The following is a 21,483-nucleotide window of genomic DNA, read 5'->3' as shown; positions in this document are numbered from 1 at the left end:
GAGGAGTACGGGCTAGGCCTTGGCCTAACTCCGGGGTGGTGGGGCATCATGCCCGAAGTCGAGATGGTGGAGGGGGTGGCCATCACCCCCGAAGAAGCAAGGTGCCCCGGCTGGACCACGGCAACGGGCAAGACTAAGAAGGCAAGGCAAGACACTTCCAAGTCGACGCCGAGCCCGGTAAAGCAGGGAGGCGGCAGGGGCGGCCGCCGCACGGCAGCCCCGCGGAACGCGCTGAAGAAGCTAGCCGCAGCCTCAAGGCTCCCGAGACTGCCACGGGACCATATTCGAGTCATCGTTAGGCCAAGGGGTGGCCTCGACGTGAAAAAGATAAGCACTATTAGAGCGGCACAGGCGCTGGCTATGGCGGCGGCGCTTTCACCCGACGAGGTTGGCGAAGACATCGTCTGCCCAAATAGCGTGCAAAACATCTACGTCGTCTCAACACCAGAAGAAAGGAACGCGCGTGCTTACGCGATGGTTCAACAGATCCACCTGCGCGAAGGGGTCTTTGAAGTGGCCGCGTACATGGCCGCCTCGGACAATACATGCAAGGGTGTTGTGAGAGGCGTCGACGTCGAGTTCAACGACGCTCAGCTCCGCGCAATGATCGTACACCGGCGGAACCCCACCGCGTTGGAGGTGCGTCGCATCAAGACCACCACTACGGTTATCGTCCTATTCGACGGACTGAGGGTGCCGAACTTTGTCATGTGTGGAGCAGGCATGCTGCCCTGCTCTCTATACAGAAGGCAAGTTGATGTGTGCTACGGTTGTGGGGAACTGGGCCACAGGGCCGATGTATGTCCGACCCCGAGTGTGAAGAAGTGCAGGGGATGCGGAGCCACATCCCCCACTGAAGGCCACCAGTGTGAGGCGAAATGCGGCATATGCGGCGGCCCTCACCCAACGGCTGATCGTAAGTGCGCGCAACGCTTCCAAACGCCGTATGTCGTCAGGCAGAGACGCCGGAGGCGCCGGCGGAAGAAAACAGGTGACGCCAAGAAGGCCGGCAACGCGGCACGCGAGATGAGCCAGGCACTGACGTCAGCGCTACGGAAGAGGAGCTCTTCGAGAGGACGCTCCCGCTCGCGCAGTCTTTCCCGTTCTAGAACGCGCTCCCGCTCACGTGGGCGCTCCGTGCAACGAAGGCGCTCTCAATCTAGGGGCCGCTCCAAGTCCAACGTGCGCATCGCAGGAGGTCCCACCTGGGCCGACAAAGTGAAACAGACGAAGCAGACGGGCCGGACGCAACACGCCGCCGCACAGGAGAGCGAGCGGGCGCATGATCCCAGGATCGCGCAGTTGATGAACGAAAACGCCAGCCTCAAGGAGGAAATCCGGAGAATGAAGGCCGACTTTGAGGCCTTCCGAAACGCCAGCGCCGTTCAAGCGGCTGCGCCAAGGCAAATGTCTACGGAAGAAGGGGCCACAGCAAGAGCGGTCAAGCGCAGAGCCACCTCCTCCCAGGGTACTGTTGAGGACGTGAGCACGGCGGAGGCTGCCATGCAGAGGTCTTTGGACCGCATGCAAAAATCCTTTGCCGAGCTGGTACAGAGTAACCAGGCCCTTCTACTCCGAGTGCAACTGCTTGAGAACGAGCTTGCCAAGCAATGTGACGTACACTACGGCGACGCCGCCAGGCCGGAGGCGGTGTCCAGTGAAATGCTACAAGACAACCAGCAGTCGTGGGCTGACGAGCAAAATGGCATCTCAGCCCAGCTCCGGTCCAACATGCCCAACCATGGCCAGACCGGATAGTAAGCTCATCGTGTGGCAGTGGAACTGCGCCAGCTTTCGGAGGCGCAGGCCTCAACTGGTGCAGTTCATCAAGGCCCGGGAGCCGCAAGAGAGGCCCCACGTCATTTTGCTACAGGAAACGGGAATGGAAACAATTTCCCTCCAGGGGTACCGAGCTGTCTCGTCGTTGGCGGAGAACGGGCTCGGCATCGCGATACTTATTGCAAATAAGTGCGCCTTCCAGGAGCACGATCTCCGTCTTGGCAACACCAAGCTGGAAGCGTTGCTCGTCGAGATCATACCAAACAGTTGGCTCAAGAACAGCGTCTACGTTATCAATGTGTACTGCTCGCCTAGGGACAACCGGCAGACCTTCTACAGCCTAACAACCAAGGCATCGTCCAAGGCGAGGGAGACGCCGCTTGTTCTGGCTGGAGATTTCAACGCGCCGCACGAAGCCTGGGGCTACGTGAGAAGCATTCCCAAAGGCTGCAGACTCCTGCAGGCAGCGACTGACAGCTCCCTAGAACTGATAACCGACCCCCATTACCCCACACGCATGGGAAATTCGGTCTCGAGAGACACCACCCCAGATCTGGCCTTCGTCAAGAACGCGCCGGGAGCAGAGTGGCACAACTTACAAGAGAACCTGGGAAGTGACCACTACATCGTGGAAATCTCCCTACCGGTCAGCGCGGCCCCGCAGAGGTCCTTCGAAATAGTCGACTGGGACGCCTTCCGAAAGAGAAGGAAGGACGACCACGCGAAATACGAGTCGTTTGCGGACCTCGTGGCGCAGCTCAAGAAGGATGTAGCTGCGGTCACCAGGACCGTTGAAACAGACCTCAAGCTCGATCGCATGGACGCTCGATTGGCGCACCTGCTCGAAGCTAAGAATTCCCTCACGGCCAGATGGAAGACGCAGAAGCTGAATCGCAACCTCCGGAGGAGGATTGCGACCCTCAACCGCGAGATCGAATCGTACTGCAAGGAGCTCGGCCAGCAGCAATGGAACGAAGTGTGCGCGTCCGTCGACGGCCAGATGCGTGCGGGAGGCAAGTGGAACCTCCTCAAGCAGTTATTGGACGACACCCAGTCTAAGAGAAACCACACTCTGGCTATCGATAGGCTGGTCCACAAGCTTAACAGCGAAGGCGCATCTATGACCGAAGTGATGGACGAAGTCGCGCGTCGCTACCTCCCCATCGGGCAGTCCGGGCCAGAAGATTACCCGGCCTACGGCGGCAAGGCGGACGAGGAGCTCGACGCCCCCTTCTCCGTCTCGGAAGTCAGAGCGGCCCTTCAAGGCCTCAACGGAAGATCGGCGCCCGGGCCGGATGGAATCTCGAACAGACTCCTTCGAAATTTAGACGAAGGCTCGATCGAACTGCTCACCAAAGAAATAAACAATGTCTGGGAGGCCGGCATCGTACCGGATGCCTGGAAGGAAGCCTCGGTGATCCTAATTCCGAAGCCGGGCAAGACACCAGCCATGGACAGCCTGCGACCCATTTCGCTCACGTCTTGCGTGGGCAAGGTGGCGGAGCATGTCATCCACAACAGAATATCGAGGCATGTCGAGGAACGACACCTCCTCCCGCCGAATATGGTCGGCTTTAGACCCTCCCTGTCCACTCAAGAGGTCATGCTGCTGATCAAGAGGCAGATAGTCGACGTGGTCACGAGAGACGTCCGAGGCATCTTGGCGCTGGACATCGCCAAGGCCTTCGACACGGTCAAGCACAAGCACGTCCTCGACTCTGTGACGAGATTGAACCTCGGCGAACGCTTTCACGCGTTCGTGAGCTCTTTCCTAAGGGATCGCAAGGCCACGATCAAATTGGGCCAGGTCAAGTCGGACGGATACGCGCTGGGAGCCTGCGGCACGCCGCAGGGTGCGGTGTTATCTCCACTGCTTTTCAACATCTCCATGAGAGACCTATCAGTCCGACTCGAGCGCATCGGGGCCGTCAATCTCAATCACGCTATCTACGCGGACGACATCACCATCTGGTGCGGCGGTGGGTCGGACGCAGCGGTGGAGCGGGCCCTGCAAGAGGCCTTGCAAGTCACGGAAGAATTCCTCGAGGGCACGGGACTCGTCCTCTCGCCGACTAAGTCGGAACTCTTGCTCTATCGACCCGACAGAAAAGGCCGCAAGTTCGACACGACGCTGGACCAAGTACCGATCGAACTCAGAACGAAGACGGGTCAGCGCATCCAGAGGGTGGATTCTCTCAGAGTGCTCGGACTGGTCCTCAATGCAAAGGGCAACAACGCGCAAACGATCACGCGCCTGAGTGCGAAGACGGAGAACATGCTTCGACTTGTTTCGCGAGTGACGAGCAGGAGGGGGGGCATCAGCGAAGCCAACCTCATAAGGATCTACCACGCCTTCCTTATGAGCCATATCAACTACGTGGCTTCTGCGCTAAACTGGTCACGTTCGGAGGAGAACAAGATCGACGCACTCATGAGGAAGAGTATCAAACGAGTCCTCGGCATCCCCATGACGACCAGCACGGAGAAGTTGATGCAACTCGGGGTCCACAACACCCTGAGCGAAGTCGTCGAAGCGCAGAAAACGGCACAGATCGTTCGCCTCTCTACCACCAAGGCCGGCCGCCGAATACTCGAGATGGCGGGTCTGGCAGCCATGGCCGAGGAGTCGTGCGCCGTCCCGCTTTGCCAGAGTGAAAGGGAAACCTTTCGAGTCTCCCCCTTCCCGAGGAATGTTCATCCACAACACAACGAGGCCCGGCGCGCAGCCAGAGCCCGAGCACTCATCAAGACTGCCCTGCAAACCCCAGAGCGCTCGTCCTTTGTCGACGCGGCGCGGTATCCCGGATCAAACTCGTACGTGGCCACGGTGGTTGACCCCCAGGGCAAGATCCTGAATGCGGCGTCTATACAACGTTCGACGGCGTCCGTCGCAGAGCAAGTCGCAGTGGCGCTGGCTCTGTGCGAACCCGGGCGCACGCATATCTTCACGGACTCCAGGTCGGCGGCGATGGCCTTTCTCGCCGGCTCTGTCTCGGCCGAGGCTGCGGCGGTGCTGAGGACCCGTAAGACAGGCACGGCCGGTCATGTCATCACTTGGTTCCCGGCTCACATGGGCCGGAACGTCTCCCCCGGCTCGATCAACCCTAATGAGCTGGCCCACGACCAGGCGCGAGGTCTCATCAACCGCGCCAGTCCGAGGAGCCCGGCTTCGCAGGGGATCGACCGAACCACGGACCCGCTGCTTACTTTCCACGAGATCACTACTCATTACCAGCTGGGACGCAGACAGTATCCGGCTCCTCACCCGAAGCTGGGCAGACCCCAGGCCTCGGTGCTGAGAATGCTGCAGACGGGCTCCTTTCCGTCTCGCTCGAGGCTGAGCCACTACTCTCCAGGTGTGGATCCCCGCTGCCCAGACTGCGGCGAGGAACGGTCGACCTTGAACCACATGCTGTGGCAATGTTCTGCTTTGCGCCACTCGCCTTTAAACCGGCAAGAAGACTGGGATGAAGCCGTCAAGAGCACCGACCTTCAAGTCCAGCTTCGGGCTGTCCAAAGGGCCTGCGACAGGGCTGAAGATCACGGTCTTCCGCCCCCGGCGCAGGTGCGGCCCGCGACTACGACACGGTAGTTCCTTAGGACCAATTAAAGTTTCTTGTCTGTCTGTCTGTCTGTCTGGTGCTTCATTGTTTTAGACGCTTCAGGGGTGTCAAAAGGGCTTGCGACTGCGGTCACTTGCATGTTGCCGAGTAACTTTATTGGCGCAATGGCCAGCGATGCGTTAGTTCTCCCCTCTCATTTTGTTTCCTTTATCACAAACACAGGAAAGTGACGTTACAAAGAAAAGCGAACAACCACATACAAACAGAATACCATAATTCCTCTTCCGCAGTGCTTACCACTGTTCTAGTTCCTTTACCAAAGTGAAGCCCGCATGCACAAAGAAGTTCTTACGTTAGAACTGTTCGTAAGAGCAGATTCCAGCGGTTCGTTATGTCGGAAACGTCATTGGCAAAGGCGGTCTGCCAATAGTAAACAGAACTTATAAAAACAAGAAGCTCTGTGAATTCGGCCTCAAGGCCCTCAGATCACCGCACAATGCTTTTTTTGTGTGTGTGGTTCAGAGAGTAAAAATCTTATCTAAAAATCTGGAATGGGCCCATCGCCCCAATTCTCGAGTGTAAATGTCGAATCCCCGACCACTTCGTTTTGTAAGTCAAGAGAGCTCACTCCTTTTGTCCCGCCCTTCCTTATCAACGTCGTCCACTTTATCTGATCAGCATTATTTGATCCCTATATATATTATCGTCTTACACTTCGCATTTGTCGTCGGGGCGGTTCATACTCTGACATTTGCCGCGCACTTAATAACGGGCAGCAGCGGATATCCGTGCCAATGGCTTGGCGATATTGCTTGTGTTAATGTTGTCATGCTGCATACTACGCTGGTTTCCGCACTACACAGCAAGAAAGGCAAGGAAGAATATCTTGCGCATTTGTTTCCTCTTGTCTCTATTGCGGCTTTTTGTGCGGAAAACAGCGCAGCAAGCCGAATGATGTCGTACCAACTTGCCCCAGCAGAAGCCTTATTGATAATATTTCACAGAAATAGCTTGTCCGTCAGAACAGATCAGTTAAGTTGGCGAGACAAGAACAAAAGGACTGTCTTACAATCTATTATTCATGCAGCAGTGGCAGGGTATGACACAACGGCGTGCCTAATACCATAGAAGTAAATACACTTTGCAGACACAGCGCGTCAGGGTAGCTTACATGAGTTACGCATACATGCTGTGTGCAGTATTGTGACCAATAAATGGGACTACAATAAGTGGTGTATTCACTTAGTACGCCATATATACAATTAAGCTTGATTCTCCGTACCGAGGAGTTGCATGTGCGATCCGCGCCTCAAACACGTGAAGTAGGACATTCCTTGTATTGTTTAATATAGCTCTGTTCTGCTTAATTAAGTGGTATAGCTATGAATCATATTTGGTGATCCGGCTAGATCGGCGAGAGGTGGAGCAGCCAGCTAAAGCCTAACTGCAAACTGTCAACGCCTGAAGCATTTCGGGCTTAACCCTATTACTGCCGCTTTTTCTCCCCCCGACTGCTCCTCCATCTCTGCGAGGTCTTTATCCGCGTGTTGGTTCAACAGAAATTTCATGCTACATAGAAACTGGTTCTCTGTCTGCCAAAGTCTGCCAAAGTGCATGCAGACCTGCCAGATTGGTTCGCCATGGCTGCTCTGCCAAAACATTGTGACAGAGTACCGGTACATTTGCACTAACTGGTGTTAGAAATGTGAGAGCTTTCTTTTGTGTGTGCGTGCTTAGATGGCCTCTCCATAGATGACACACAGGTACTCCATTTCTTTTTTTTTTTTTTGACGGGTCACGTTTGGAGACCTAGGGAGTGCACTGAAAGCAAACAATGCGTATATATACTTGGAGGTGTCCCGGATTGGGCGAAGGTGGGGGCCCGAGTTTTTCCGGGAGTGGCAGTGTAGGTGTTAAAACTGAATGAGCAGCCCAACTGCTATATCTTCTATCTTTATATTTCAGGAAGAACCCTGCCTTTTGGCAAATTTGCGAAAGGAGCACTGAGTATACATCACTCTCTTCACGTTCGCCGACCTTCTAAGTGCAGTATCTATTTTTCTTCGGCATCATCTTTATGTCCGAGTCCTTTCCTGCAGAAAAATCAAGCGCGCTTTGGCCAATCACGCTCAGGAAAAAAGAATAAAACAGGGCAAGAGGCAAACTGCTACATCTCGCGCACAATGGCGCTTGAGATTTCGAACATTGCGTGCCTTCAACGGACTCGTGATGAGACCATTCTTGCAGTAATACAATTTGCCGTTCCATTTGGCAGCATGATGACGGAAAGGCTCTTCATATGCTCTTCCGGCGTCAATGTTGTCTGTGCTATTGTCGTTGCCGTTGTTGCCTATATTAAGGTTCTTTCAGTGCTCCATTTTGATGTCCCTCTTCTTGTCCGTCTTCCTTTTCCCTTGCTCCTATTCCTCCTTTGTTGCGTCGTTTACAAGTTCCGCTTCCAGGAGGGTTTCGACCCTTGCATACGAAGCACATCGGAACAAGAGATGTAGGATCTAGAGCAATCGCATAGAATATTAAGAAGAAAATTTTTACTTTATTTACTATTTGGCAGTGTGGCATAATTTGGACATTCATCAAACAACGGAACATCATTTACGTTTCTTTTTGTCCTCAGAAGAACACGCACATAAAGTTATGCACACAAATCTACATCGCTAGTATGTCCCAAGATGCCCTACGGCCTTTTCCTACCTTGTTTTGAAGCGTTACAACAATCAAGTTCCAAATCAATAAGCTACTTAACATTAAGCGTGAAATGCCGAACCGTAATTGCAATAGTATTTGATAGGTCGAAACCACGCTATTAGGCATAAGGTGTCTCGAGTGACGCGTCCGAATGATTGGTTCGTTAGTTTAATGGGAAGCTAAGCAAAACACTGCTATACTGCAATAGTGAAGACTGAAATTGTTGCACGTTGCACGCACGGTCTTCGATGTCGAGCTCTCGAGGCTGAAACCGGACCATGAACAAACACGGAAATAACAAATAAACAAATAAACGTAATGGATGACACTGAGAGCACTACGGCTGTCCGCGTTCCTTCATGCATGGCATTGTCTCCATGACATCGCAATGGCAAAGGAGAAAAAAAAACACACACAATAAAAACGACAACTAATGTTATTGGCAGCGCAGCCGCTACAACGGCGCATGAGTGGACGCCGAACGGCACCAAAAACATGCATACAGAAGCAAGAGAATCAAAGCCGTTGCCTCAGCTGTGACGGAAAGCTATTTTTAGCAAATTTGACGATGCAGCCAACAGGGTCAAACTGATGAATAGCTCTTCCTTTTTCTTCTGTGCATGGTAGCATACCGGAGATTCTTTTTTTCCCGGTTCACCTCCCTACCTTTTCTTTGTCTCTCTCTCTCTCTCTCTCTCTCTCTCTTACACGTACTGCCTCAAATCTCTATAAAAGCTGTGATATTTGCGATCCGCACGATTTAACACGTAAGCGACCAATAGTGGCCTCGCTTCATGTTGCTTTATTTTGTATCACTTTTAACAAACTTCCATATGGGTAACGTTATTGCGACCAATATCGAGAGCACTTGGGAAATTACCCGCAAGCGTTGTATGTTATATATTATATTATGGATATAAAGCAACTCCGTGTCCCACATCAGTCAAACACCCATCTCAGTCAGGCCATTCAATCTTTCCTGAAGCATCGTTTTCTTTGTTTCGTAACACTATACTCCGAGCGATCCTTCGCAGCGCGACCATCCACGTCTTAACGAATGGAAGGGCAGCCCATTGACGAAAGCTGCGCAAGGAAAAACCCATTCCACATCCTCGCCAATCCACCGATCCACCAAAAGCCTGTCATGGTTTTGAAGGCGTGTAAACCGTCAACACTCCATCGCTCCGAGAGAAGGCTGAGAGTAATTTCCCTTTTCCCTTTGTTTTTTTCTTTGTCTTTTTTTTTCGCATTTCAGTAGGCACGCATGTTTACGCGTGCAATTTGTCGCTGACCCGTAAAGTCATGCGCGGTTCTTGCAATCAGTGACCGAACACCGAACGGGCCACATTGCGCAGCGCTCGAGAAAACTTTGTTGTGTTTTGTGAACGCAATTTCGCCTGCCTGCTCGCTTCGGACCGCAACGTATCATTGTTTCATTTTAACCTCTCATGCGGCTCAGTCACTCCCTCGTATCGGACAGCGGAAAGATTCCCGCTGTTTTCACGTTACACATTTTCGGTTACGACATAAAGCGCGCGAGCGAAGCGTTTCTGTCTTCTAGTGGCCAGTGACCTTACCGACTCAACATGCATTGTTAGAAACAGTGCAAAGGAAGTATACACTTACTATCACGGTTAGCTTGCCTGCATAGCGTAGGTGCTCGCTCTCCATAGGGGGCAACAACTAGGCTGTCCATTTATGGTGCTTCCTTTTCTTTTTCCTTTTGGAATTTTTTAGTCGGATATATTTCAGAGTTTAATTGTTAGAGATACCTTAAATAGAAACACTAATTTGGTTTAGAGTGTTAGAATAGCTGTTCAAAACTCTGTTTCCATTGAGTTCGCAGTAAGAGGTCGATTGCTAAAAAAGACCAAGAACTCAATCTTTATTTTGCTTCTTTTAATATCGTGCCAAAATCATACACCACCAATTACATTAGTGTGACGTTACAAATGTCGATGTTTTTTTTTCTTCAAATTTTGGCAGGTGGGCGTTGCTCATTAAAGTGTTGCTCGAGGCTTGCTGGGTTCAGACTTTCAAGGAGACATCGCCACCAGGCTTACGTCATTGCATCTTACCTGGTTTAACAAAGCTCCTGCCATTATAAGAGTGGCTTTCTGTGTAATGTAGAAAGGTAATTGATTAATCCAACTAATAAATCTTTTTTCTTTAGCGTCACTTCAAAGAATGTTGCACTCGGATGGCGGCCTGCGATAATATCAGAAGTCATTTTTTATTGGTGATGTATTAAGACCGATGATTATTCGTACACCAGGGGTGAATAGAATGGGAAGTGTAATGTGAGCTCATGCAGCTTTGCGCGACAGCTAGCGGGAACAGTATGTCGAGCGACGCGTTGACGCATCTTCTCGTGCAATCTGTACGCGCACTTTGCCACAGCTCAGCTCAACAGGTTGAATTACTGCGTGACCCAATTCAATGAATGTAACATGCCACAATTTTAGTCAACCGAAATCGCACCGCAATTTTGTTTGATTACCAGGCACGGTAAAAAAACAGTTGTATTTCACTCATGTTCGAAGCTTACTCGCGTACGGCTGTATATCTGTTGGGGTCCATGTATACACAGCCGACCTCATTGATAATCTTGGAAAAGTGCAAAATTGGGCAGGTCAGATTTATTCATGGTAAGTTATATTATAAAACAAGGCTTGACAGAAAGTAAAAATATATTATCGTGACAAATTAAAAAGAAAGAACGTTCACAACATTATATGTAGAAAATTTTTCACCACGTTTATTGTTCTAAAACCGTAATCGACAAAACAAAATACATTAAGTCGCCATCGCATATCTGTGAAAGTCACAACCGCACCCTAAAATTCCGTGAGTTTTTTTTTAGAGGTGAAGTATTTCGACATTCTTACTTTTGCATGCGTGTGTGGGTGTGCGTGTGCGTGTTCGAGAGCCATAAAAAAAGGAATGTTTTTCCGCCTAGCCCTTTTCGTTATTTTCGCGTTTTACTGAACACGGCTTTATGTACCTTTAGATCGCTGTCCTTCTCCATCGTTCACAAAAACATGGTGTCGAAATCCCGTATCTCACAGGGCACTTCTATAATACGGCATAGATTATCATAAGATTATAATAACATTTTTCAACAGCATTTGTTACGTCTACTTTACGGAAGCGCTTGAGTGCCGCCATCTTGCGCCTTTATACGACTTTGCCGTTTCCCATTTGTAACAACCGAATGCATGGTGTGCACGAGAACGTTGCTGCGGATGCGTTTGGTGTTTCGCGGCTTGATTGATTGATTGATTGATTGATTGATTGATTGATTGATTGATTGATTGATTGATTGATTGATTGATTGATTGATTGATTGATTGATTGATTGAAAACTTTATTATTCCTGGGGTGCCCGCCCCTTAATCTAAACGTAGGTAGGGGGGGAGGACGAAGGAGTCCCCGCGCGTTGAGGACGGGCTACGATGGTTTGACGTCACTGCACTTAAAACTACCAAACTGTTCGTGTCACAACCCAAGATATGTAGCGGCGTCCATAAATAGAAAATAAAATGTTGGATATCGGATATCGACAACAGTTGAATTGAATAGAATTGCAATAATTTGAATTGAGTTGAAATCTGGGGTTTACTTTCCAAAACCACGATTTCATTATCAGGCACTTCGTAGTGGGGCACTACGAATTAATTTTGACCACCAGGGGATCTTTAACGTGCCACCAATGCATGGGGCACGGGCTTTTTTGCACTACTCCCCCATCGAAATGCGGCCGCCGAGGCCGGGATTTGGTCCCTCGACCTCGCTACACGCTACTTGAATATCTGAGGATCGGATTTGCACAACAAAAGTTTGTAAAAACTACACTTACATTCATGAGTAGCGCCAGAGCGTTACTAGTTGCAAATATTATTCTGTGCTATGCAAACGTTCAGGTAATGAGATTTTATAGTAAGAACCTGGCGCCACGTTTTTCTTCCTTTTTCTTTCTTTTTTTAGGAATAGATGAAAAAAGAAAACTCGAAATTACCAATGAAAACAAAATTCAATTCCTATATGCTCATACATATCGTAGGTTAAGAGCACGAAACCAAACCCTCATTTCACAACGTTTGCATACACCGGCTCTTGATTTACCCCCTCCTCCCCCCAAAAAAAGGTCATTTGATAAGCACGCAGCCCTTATATAGTGATTAGTTATTCTAAGCTACTACAATCTTGCGCACCCTTGACTTGTGCCGCTTCAAAAACACAGAACAGAGGCATCTTAATGATCATGGCAACACTACGTCTTACAGCGAGCTTATACACATTTGTTACTTATTCTTTCGATCGAGCCTAATTAATTGTTTAATTAGTAAGAAATATATCCGCCACAAGGCTCAGTTGCTGTGAAGTTGTGATGTCGAGCGCGAGTTTTCGGGTCCGATTTCACGCCGCCTGAGCCATATTTCGATGACGTGGACATGCATCACGGTTCGGCGTCTATAATTTGACGCACAACAGGAAGAAACCCTAGATGGTCAAAATTAAGCAAGATTCCTTCCCCACGGCACCACTCGCAGCCGCGCTGTTACCTTTGGACGTACAGCTCTCTATATGAAATCAGCCAGCCAGTTGGTGTAAGAACATTTAGGATTACCCGCGTTGTTACGCTCCATATAAGACCAGCAGGGTTGTTCTTGATTCATTTCTCTAACCTGTACTATCGCACTAAGAATGGCAAGCGTAACAGGAGCTAGAGATTTGAAATCTCGTTCCCGATACTAGGACAGCTGCATGCATGCAGAAGAAGAGACAGTTTCGTTAATTCTAAGTTGTTGTTCTTTTTTGCGACCCCATCTCTAATTATCATTACTTACCAATACACCAGCCAATCCTAATTAATGGACCTACAATCGCGCCAATCGTGTTTTACTCTTACGTCTACTGGAAGCGTCACAAAGTCGGCTCTTTGTTCGCTGACTCCGGGATCACTTCCACATCGGTGTTTTAGTCGACCGTACGTACAGACACTCTTTTGCTGTAACAGTTCGAAATGATGCCGAAATAACAAACGTATCTAAACGTAGGGGATTTTATGCTGTGCATCGAAAAGCCATTTAAAGCTACGCTATGACAAAACGTTGCTTTTAAAGCTAGGTTAATCCATACTCATTACTGATTCCACACATTTATTGGCCTGCATTGATATTGCTTTTATTCGTCTTTTTCCGGAAGTTTTAACTAACGCAACTAGTAGCGTACTACAAGCTGCTTAATGTAAGTAGTCAACAGTATCATGTCCAACGAGGGTTCGCGCTACAGCTTTAGCACACAAGGTAAATGCTACGACCTTCAGCAGGCATTCTGAAAAGAAGTTGCGGCGTCAAACTGGTACTTTCAAGCTGGAGACGTCACCCTTCGTCACTGGTTACGGCTTTTCTTTCTCTTTTTTGCTTTTTTTGATATGTCGTTCCCACCTTGTTCGCCCTACCTCTTGTTTGTTTATATTTTTTGTGTTTGTTTGCTTCCCCCGTTTCCTTGCTTGCTTGCTTCTACGTTTGTTTGTTTGTTTGTTTGCTTGTTTGTTTGTTTGTTACCTCATTTGTTTGTTTCTTCCTTCGTTTGTTTACTTGTTCCTTCATTTGTTTGTTGTTCCTTCGTTCGTTTGCTTGCTCATTCTTTCGTTTGCTTGCTCCTTCGTTCATTTGTTCGTTCGTTCGTTCGCTTGTTTGTTTGTTTTGTTTTGTTTTACTTTGTGGGCTTGCTTATTGTCTGGAGCCGGCCTGAAGCTGCGTTAGCCGCAATAAGGCCAGTAGGATTAGGTCAGGGGGCACCGTTGTACGCTCTGCCAGAACAAGTAATGTACAAACAACGAGAAGGGCAGGGCAGTCGTTTATCTTAATCGGGCAGGATGGAAAGAAAAAAAATCGAGCGACAAGAAAAGGTCAAGCTGCTTTCCTTGTATATAGGCGCGCATGGTAGCCTTTTCATTGGCCTTTGAATGTGCGTATAGTTGCTATGACAGCAGCTGCTTTGGCTTCAGTGAGCAATATAATTGACAGCTGTCAAATAAGCGAGCGACTCTTCATGTACTCTATTGCCAGAGATGAGTATGTTTAGCCGTTAAAAAATACATATTTACATAGATTTTTCTTTTGCCTATCTCCACGGCTGTGTGGTGTAAGCATATCCGAAATAGACAAATAAATTAAATGAAGGGCTTTCAATGAAACGACTCAAATTTAATTTTCCAACTTCAGCTGATAAGCTAAATAATTCTATATCTCATGGGAATCAAGAAGTTAAGAATTTAAAGAATTCATCACATTGAAGCACTTGATATTTAGAAAATAATTGCAGCAACTATATTGGTAAGTGAGCAACTGTGGAATTATATTACGAACTACCTACTACTGTGGCAGTTACGGTGTGGGAGAAACTTTTGCAAAAAATGACATTTTGTTGATGCCACGAGTGTGTGGCAACCTGTCACTGTACGATGTAAAGGTTCATTGCTCTTTTGGATAGCTAATGTAGAAAACGCTTCTACTTTCATTATCCGCAGTACACTAGCCGCCATATTTGCAAGTGCTTGTCGTTGTATCTTTCAGTACCTTCCTTTTAATTCACGCGCATGAAAAAAAAAACGGATGTGGTAATCGTATAGATACTATCAGTGTGCTATCATAATGTTCTCATTCATAAAAGCACGAACAGTGTGCATGGCGAGTTAATATATACTTCATTTGCTCCTCTTCCTTCTCGCAGAAACGCACCGGACCATTCCCGTGCAGTGAGCTTGACAACCAGGCGCTCCAACAACACTCTCAGCCTCTTTTCTTTTTTATTGGTACGGCGGCGGACTCGAAAGGCTTCCCTCCAGCCATTGTCGGCTTCATCTGTATATCCATAATTTTACAACATGCCATTGAACAGCTTCAAGTAAACTGTGCATGAAGTATATTTACATGATCTTTCTGTATCAAAATTTTGTACCCCGCCCCTTGTGTCCAGAGACGACGACCGTATTTCAATGGTGGCGAACTGCAAAAATGTTCATATGCTAAGATTTATGTGCACGTCGAAGAACCTGCGGAATATTTGTACACGTATGTCCATGATAATCACACGTATGCTTCTTTGACACGCCACTGACATCACCCGGTGCTCTCGCCCACTGTATGAGGTAAATAATTAATTTCAGGGGTTTTACGTATTAAAACCACGATCTGATTATCAGGCACGCCACAAGGACGAACTCCGGGTAAATGTTGACCACCTAGGATTCTTTTACTTGCACCTGAATCTAAGTAGAGATGGGGTTTTTTTGTTTTTTTTTGCATTTCGCCTTCACCGAAATGCGGCCCACCGTGGCCTTGAGCGAACCCACGACCTCCAGCTTAGCAGCGTAACGTCATAGGCGCTAAGCTGTTCCGCTGCCGGCTCTTTATGTGTTTATAAGCACCTGCCGCATTGTCGGTGTGAGCATTTCCTCCTGCAACCTTCTGTCTGTCATTATGCTGCTTTCTTTTAGCAGCATGGTTGGTGCAGCCTGGTATAAACAACGTACGAGTATCGTCTGCCTCTTTTCCTGCGGAAGCGTGCAAGCAGCATAATAATACCCCAGGTGGCCCAAATCAATCGGGAGTTCCCCGCTACGGCGAGCCTCATAATAAGATTGTGGTTACGGCGCGTAAAACACCCGAATTCGTTCGTTTATTTAACGCAGTTCTTAAGTACAGACATCGATCTGCACTGTGCGGCCAGAATTCCGTAGTCGCGGTGGCATCTTAAATGATACCCAATCCCGACACGACCTATCAGCAGGAACTCAACGCCGCTTTCTGACTACTTCTCGCGATCCCCTGCATATGCCGAACGATTGACTTGGATTCAAGATTGAAACAAGTTCGTGCAACGGAACCTTGATATCGTAGTCGTTTATCTTCGCTAATGACGGCTCCTCAAATGTTTAACGAGAGCCGCAGTATTCAAACACGCGATGACGTGCAGTCTCCGTAGGGGAGAGCTAATTGCTCGTGAAATGGGCCGGTGATTAATGTTGGGCAGGGAAATCAAGAGCTCGCCCTAGGGCTGCGTAAGGGCGAAGGCTGGAATAAAATAAAAGAGCAAGAATTGGGTTCTTCTACATTTCCGTCTTTTGCTCCCTCTTTCGGACGTTTCTTCCAGAATGCTTAACAAGTTTCTTTAGGTATATATTAGCCGCTTTCTCAAGAAAAATAGCTATATATTCACCTTCAAGTTCAAGAAGAAAATGGCCCTCAAACTTACATGTTAGGGCCTACAACATCAGCTATGAATTGCCTAAGACAATGTTTAACACTTTTCGATAGGGGCGAAACGGGAAAACACCCGTGTACTTAGATTTAGGTGCACGTTAAAGAACCCCAGGTGGTCCAAATTTCCGGAGTCCCCCACTACGGAATGCCTCATAATCAGATCGTGGTTTTGGCACGCAAAACCCCATAAGTTAATGTTCTATACCTAACGGCAAATAGCCTACAAGTCGTAGGCTCGAACCTCTGTTTGTTATCTTTTATTTTCTTTTTTTCTCGTCGTTCTATCAGCTATTGCTTGCTCGCCGCGCTGCACCTTTAGTTCTTCGTAGTGTATTATGCAATAAATAATGACGTCATCGAGGTTCGGGGCCCAATCGGCATCACTATTTGGCGTTAGTCTCGGTGTTGCCGGATCCTGAACAATCGCAGCCGAATAGAATATTCAATGGATATATGGGGGCCTTTCGTTTGTCCCGTGGTCTTGAGCTTTGTCACCAAGTCTGCCCTAGCCGAATCTGACTGTATGTGGCTTACACTAATTAAACTTCACTTGTCCAACTCGCCAGTGTGCCATGAAGTTCCCGGAATGTCGTGCTCCGAAGCAGATAAAAATTTGTTATCGGCATCTGTACCTGATACATGCGTTACGCTGTGTACTGGTTCCTGTCACAGAACCCGCCGTTATTCGTCTGACGCATGATAGAGATAAGTGAAGATAGCAAGATAGACTTTTGACCTGCGAGGTGATAAAGCAGAAGAAGTTGATGATTATGATGATGATTCGAGTTTTGAGCTTATACTTGTACTCGACCCTTTGACAAAATATTAATGTTGCTGCGAGCGACGAAGATTCTTTTCACGTTCCGAAGAGTCTCAGAACTCAACAATGTGGTGAAATTAGTATTTGCGTGTGTGCGAGTATAGACAACTTGCGAGCGTCTGTCTGTTTAAGAAGTGCGCGTAATGTCCCCTTTCTTCTCATTCGCGGTGACATGTCAATCCTGCAGACAGATTAACCTATCCAGCATCATCTTTTTTTACACGGTCTCTACGGGCATTAACCGAACACCTTGGCTCGTACGCTTGCTTTGGCTCACCAGCGCACCGAATGCACATATAAGAAGCGTGGAGCGAAATCTTATACCATAAACAGCCAATTACAGGACACCAGAACACATTAACAAAGCCGCACATAATCGAAATGTTGCCTCTGGGGGTCGCTAAGCTATATATCTGAAAAGAACAAACACAGCCCACGAAATACTGAAGGCAAACTCTGAATGCATTACTTGACTCTTCTTCATTTCTTCATCTTCGTCTAGCTGGCACAGGTGGTCGAGAAAGACATCGAAAGTACGCTCCGGGGCAGAAAGCAGACCGCGTAAAATTATGCGAGTCGGCGATTTGGTGGCCCAATCTCGCGCCGTGATCAGAATACGTCGTGTGGGGCGGGCAGGTCGCGCTGACACGCCTTATCGCGAATCGTGGGTCCCCTTGAGGGGGCGCGGCGCATGAAGTGCAAAAGTAGCAAGAAGGTTACCCACCACAGCGCTTAAAGGTCTCTCCCCGTCTACGAGTGTAGTTCCTTTCCGCAGGTGGCTCTTGGTGCGATTGAACTTGCCGATTACGCATTCCTTATGGACCTTGTGCCGTTTAGAAAGATTAGCTCTGAACGACCATACCGGGTGGATGGAATGAGCATGCTTCTCACGAATCAAGCATCGAAACCAATTTTCTTTTTCCTGTTTCGAGATCTGGCATGCGCGAACACCCTTCCAAACGCAGTTTTGGGTAAGCTGCCGTCTACGCATCGTCCTACGGTAGTTTCAAACAGCGGGTCACGTTACTACGTCAGCTAGTACAATCCTAATCTGTACAGGTCAAACTTCATGCGGTACTCGTTAGTTTGTTATATAATCTACCGATTCCTTCGTGTTCTGTGAGCGCTCTGAGATATTTATCACGCGGTTACGCTCTTGTCTGTTTCTGCGCCCACTTTTTTAGAAGAGAATTTCGTGCCTCAAAGCTTCTCTTCTTTTTTTTTTTTAATAGACGACGTGGTCGTAAGCGGAGCGAGGAGCGGGTTAACGTTCTGGCCTCGTAGTTCTTCCATGGCACGGCTGCAATATAAAGGGGCAATATGTTCAATGCACTGTTAACGAAGCATGGACCGCAGCATGCAAAGCCTTCCCATTGCTCTTACTTTTATTATGTCCTGTGAGATTGAATTGAATGGATATGCCTTACAGGATTAGAATGTTCATGTCGTTCTTAAACGTATTTTTCTTTTTCTTTGGACGGTAGAGTTAATATGCCACTAGCGTGGAGGTTGGTGGGCCTTTTTATGCTCATCATTCACAAGATCCTGACAAATATTGAATCTCTCACAAGTCTATCTCTGTTTATTACTATCTCTGTTGTATTTATTAGTTGCACACTGCATGCACGCACTTACAGTGCTTCTCATAAAACGCTTATAGACTTTTCACCTTCCCTCATTCTAGTATGGCAATATCACAGTTATGGGTGAGTAAAAAAAAAATATTCCGTCCCCCTAATAGGCGTGTCTTTGTAGACTTATGCGCATAGCATTCCGATGAAGGGTAATGAATACGAGTTACTCGTATAGTGCATTTCGCTAGGATGCCTTTCCCTTCTTTTCTTTAAATGCTCCATGACAACTAATCTTGTTTCTTTGGCTATTCTGGAATTAGATGTCTCCTGGAAATGGCCGAAATCTTGGCATGTCCTAATTTCGAAAAAAATGACAACCATTCCACTCTGCGAAGATGGAACGGCAGCGAAAGCTGGCGACAGCCAACGCTCTCAAACGAAAGGAAAAGTGCTTTCGCTGCCATTCCATCTTCAGAGAGTGGAATGGTAGTCATGTGTTCGTTTAGCATCGCGGAAACGTTCTTCGTCGGTGGTCGTTTCGCGCCCGCACCGTTCACAATCTCGTTGCTGTTTCCTGCGGCGCTCCTCATACGCATGTTGTTCTTCGGGCGTACGAACTGTGTCCGCCCCATAGACAACGCAGATTGTCTTTAGCGCCGATACCTCTCTCGCTTATATACTGCGATGACCTTGACGTCACGCTACTTTTCACGGTGAGCGTACGTGATCACACACAAAGCGAACAACGAAACCCATTGTGTATGGGTTTATTAGAAGTCGCTAAGACCGTTTCTGCTGCCGGACGCCAAAAAAAGTATGGAAGGTTAGTCGTATACAGCTTTCGCTGTGAAACTGTAGTCGGTAATTATTTTTCAACTTTGCTTCCTTTCTCGTACTTGTGTGTGCGTGTGCGTGCGCGTGCGCGCGCGCGTATGTGTGTATGTGCGTGTTTTTGCTAAGGGAAGTTGCTTCCACAATAATGGAACACTTTAATCATAAACCTTTCGAATAGCTGCTGGCACACATAAGTAGAAGTAATGAAGTAGAAGTAGTATTTAGGATATCAAACGCAATAATGCCTTGGTTCACGGCAGATGGATCGTGACATTATCAAATATATTGTGAAAGGTTGATTCGCCAAGTAACTGTGCTTCTTCGAACCCAGTTCCTTCATCGCCAATAAAACCTCTTAAAGAAGTAAAAGTAGTGTCATCTCCTCCTCCTCCTTTGCCGGCGTTCCCTCTTCCTTCTGTCTATCGTGGCTCCCCCTACGCGGTGCTGAACTAGCAGACGCTTTCCGAATCAGACGCTGTCGCTACATGTCGCTCGCGCTTTTGAGGTCGTATTTTGATCGGAATTTTTTTACGTTATGACTGGCTGCCGAAACATCAATAGAGGACGACTGAATGTCGCTGCGCTTGGCTGGCTCTAATATTAGCGGTGAGACACTGCAGCCACGCTGCGCACGACGTCGGCGTTGGTTGATTTACCGCCGTCGCCTCCGCGCTCCAGCAGCTTCAGTCCCTCGTCGGCCAGCAGCCAAAGAACACAGTGGGCCTTTAACCTTGCGGCTAGGCTGCGAGAGAGAATGATCGACCAGTAGGATATATGTAGTTGTCTTAGTTTTCACTGAGTAGTGAGCTACCGATCAATCGGTGGAAGCGGTCCATAGATAATGAGGCACAAGTGGCTTCGCTCACTTGTAGGGTATTTTACAGAATCGTGAACTTGAGACGCCTGTAAACAGTCATCTCACAGGCGTTTGTGCAAGGCTGCTACTGCGTATCATATCGCCTCTGCTATGCGTTGCGCGCAAGCGCGAGAAATCTTGCGCTGCGTATTCTATCTTCTATCTTATCAAAATGAACGCAGAGTAAAAAAACGATGAGCTAACCTACAAGTTTGTCCTGGCCACTGACAAAGCCACGCAGAAATTATTTTGCTCTGGAATCTAGAACCTTGTAATGTGGACAGCGTTACCAGTAGTTATTTCGAAGGATTGTTCGTTTTCCAATATTGGATAACTGAATGAATGTACTTGCAACACGCGATCTGCTGTATATCTAAAGTGAAGGAGCAAGCTGTCACAATAATGATCCCCGGTTAGATCAAACGTGGAGGCAATATTTTTTTTTTCTTCATACATGCGTATGAGCGTTTGGTGGAGGGCGTGACATATAACTCCTATGCACTTACTTCTTGCGCACAACTTCTCCTACACTGTTCCTCCATTTACTGTTGCATGCAACTAAAGAACACAGCAACAAATGCGCCTAAAAGGTGGCCAATGGTTTCCTTTGTTGCCATTACATGACGTCGCGGTTAATCCCCTTGCACCTTAGACTAGCGCGACATCGCAGGGAGGTGGTAGAGCTAAAGGGATTAACCAGGAATTAACCGGATTACCCGTGACGTCATAATAATTGCTCGGCATAATTGGTCGAAGCTAGGGCTTCCTCCGAGGGGTACTTGGCACTGCACTCTTCTGTTGTACCCGACTACGCGACTGCGCGAATACGCTACTAGAATACTCTGCACAATTATCACGCGGAGCACTTTCTGCCATTTTCGAGATAGTTATCGGTCTTCCAGACATCTTTCAGCGCGGATGATAGCGACAGAAACTTTGATCTTTGCTGACCACCGATTTCAGTTTCTTTTGAAGGAGCCAAGTCGCCCCAATAAGTTCGTCTTTCCGTAGGTAAGCGCCCCTTTTTTTGCCTACATACTGTCACCGCTTCGTAAGGTACGGCGACACACTCAAAATG

General features: G+C 48.1%; 1 protein-coding gene across 6 annotated transcripts in view; it reads right to left on the bottom strand.

Annotated features, from left to right (window-relative positions):
- Lgr3 (Leucine-rich repeat-containing G protein-coupled receptor 3) overlaps positions 1–21,483 on the bottom strand; it is a 199,672-nt gene that overhangs the window by 147,617 nt on the left and 30,572 nt on the right. The gene's annotated exons all lie outside the window — the stretch shown is intronic.

This window comes from Dermacentor albipictus, chromosome 3 (assembly GCF_038994185.2).
Source record: "Dermacentor albipictus isolate Rhodes 1998 colony chromosome 3, USDA_Dalb.pri_finalv2, whole genome shotgun sequence".
In the NCBI taxonomy this organism is placed as follows: Eukaryota; Metazoa; Arthropoda; class Arachnida; order Ixodida; family Ixodidae; genus Dermacentor; species Dermacentor albipictus.
Note: the sequence above shows the minus strand (reverse complement) of the source record. Positions and strands in the feature narration are given on the sequence as shown.